Raw genomic sequence first — 2,456 nt, forward strand, 5'->3', positions numbered from 1 at the left:
GCGGAGATCGGGCCGTTGCGTGATTCACCTGCCCGCAAACATCGGGCCTTTGTCGCACTGCTCTGGGCCGCTGACGCGGGTTTGGCTCGTGATCCTCGCCGTCCCACAGGCCCTGGTTTGCAGAAGTGCTGCCACGTCAGTACTTCCCTGGCCTGCAGCTGCACGGACACCGGCACCTGTGTGCGTGCAGAGCCTCGTGTTCGTCATCACTGTGCTACCCTGCTCTATTTCTGGCTGCTTTTCCTGTTTGTCAGACAATAGTGAGGCAGATCTGTGTCCTGCAGCCTCTCTGAGCCACATGACTTCGTAACGTGGAAGCACGCACGTGGCTTTGTTACTGTGGTCCATTCATGTGTGGGGGATGAAGCCAGAAGCATTGGTGCACTCCTGCACACAGACACTGCCGAAGGCCCTCCCAGCAGCTATCACCACCAGTAGTGCTTCCATCTAACCCGCCTGCATGGCTTTGCATAGGAAAAATGGGTGTCAGAGGCCAACAGAGCCAGGGTTTGTGGCATCTCCCTTTCCCCCTTGCAGGTTCAGGCAGTGCTAGGAAGCCAGGTGATGCTGTCTGGGCCATCTGGGCAGTGAGGAGCCTGCAAGCGACTGACCGGCCACAGCCTGACAGTCAGAGTGCACCGTGGGCCTCTAAAATGTGCTCAGAGCTCAGTGACGTGGCATGCAGGCAGCTGCAGAATGCAAGGAGCGCTCAAAGCATGCGAAGATTCAGCCCCTGGGATAGGCACGATGCTGCTCATAACCAGAACTATGTTCATCAATAAAATCTGCATCAGGGCAGGAAAGCCAGCTCAGTGCTGCCAGGCTGGGTTACTTGAGCAAGCTGCAACTACCAGGGCTGGCTGGACACAGGCCACGCTTGCTCACCTTCTGCACAAGCCTGCGCTGCAGGGACAGGCTGGGCTCCAGGTTGGCCCCTGGGCTGGGCGACGCGGTGGCCAGGCACAGCTCTGGGCTGGGAGTGCTGGGTACCCAAACTCCATCCTGCACCAGCAGCCAGATCCCAGTGCCACCGTCCACTGGGATGCCAGGCTGTGTGGGGCCCTTCAGTGGGGACAAGGACAGTGCCCCTGGGCGGTGCCTTTCTGTCCCTTTTCTTTCCCAAGTGTGGATGCACTGTATCCAGTACTGAGTGCTGCTGTCCAGAGGGCAGAACCAGCTGCACCTAGGGCAAGCCCTGCAACTTTTTCCTCTTCTGTTTGTTCTTTCTTGATGAGCCGCAGCCTCTAATTCCTACGCTGGTCCCTATTTATTCTACAGAGTGTGCTGTGCCAGTTGGGTCAGCATTTCAGGTGTCCATGAAGTCCTCCTCTGCAGCCATCCATGCCCTCCGGCGCAGAGGGCACAGCTGTGCTCATGGCACGGACTGTAGCACCCAGTCTTGCAGGATCTGGGGCCAGTGCTCCATCTCTTCCCACCTCGGGGTGTGGATGGGGCCTCTGGTGGGCCTGGGAGCTGAGAGCTCTTTGCAGGATGTGACAGCATGGAAGGAGAAAGCTGCTTTTCCCAGGTAACAGCAATAGGCCAAGAGGTGGTGGCCCTAAGTTGCACCAGGGGAGGTTCGGGTTGCATATTAGGAACAATTTGTTCACAGGAAGAGCAGTCAGCAGTGGCACAGCTGCCCAGGGAGTGGTGGAGCCGCCGTCCCTGGAGGTGTTCGAGAGCTGTGGAGATGTGGCACCGATGGAAGTGGTCAGTGTGCATTGTGGGGGTGGGTTGGGGTTGGACCTGAGTGTCTTGGAGGGCTTCTCCAACCACGGTGATTCTGTGATTGTGTGATTCTACGAAAGGCACTGCAGGGCTGCTCTCCTGGCTCTGTCGGGCGTGGTGATCTGCCGGCTGCATTCCCGCAGCCCCAGCCCTGCGCTGTTAGGGATGGTGCTGCTCCCAGCCTGGGCCCTCGCACCCTCAGCATCCAGAGAGGCTGCTGGCGGGATCAGCCATGGGGACACAGCAGCTGAAGGCGCAGGCAGCAGCCATCGGCCCGAAGGCCTGGAGCCCCACAGGGCCGGCGCACTGCAAGCACCAACACACACACACGTGTACACACACACACACACACGTGTACACACACACACATGTACACACACACACGTGTACACACACACACACATGTACACACACACACGTACACACACACACGTGTACACACACACACGTGTACACACACACACATGTACACACACACACACACGTACACACACACGTGTACGCACACACACATATGTACACACACACGTACACTCACACACACACACGTGTACGCACACACACACACACGTGTACGCACACACACATGTGTACACACACACGTACACTCACACACACACACGTGTACGCACACACACACACACGTGTACGCACACACACACACGTGTACGCGCACGCACACACACACGTGTACGCGCACACCCGTGTACACGCTCTCTCTCTCTCTC

The 2,456-nt window shown here is 58.0% G+C and overlaps 1 protein-coding gene across 1 annotated transcript in view; it reads right to left on the reverse strand.

Moving 5' to 3' along the window:
* Positions 1-2,456, reverse strand: part of MDGA2 (MAM domain containing glycosylphosphatidylinositol anchor 2) — a 375,704-nt gene that overhangs the window by 279,834 nt on the left and 93,414 nt on the right. The window lies entirely within an intron of this gene.

Source organism: Meleagris gallopavo, chromosome 5, assembly GCF_000146605.3.
Source record: "Meleagris gallopavo isolate NT-WF06-2002-E0010 breed Aviagen turkey brand Nicholas breeding stock chromosome 5, Turkey_5.1, whole genome shotgun sequence".
In the NCBI taxonomy this organism is placed as follows: Eukaryota; Metazoa; Chordata; class Aves; order Galliformes; family Phasianidae; genus Meleagris; species Meleagris gallopavo.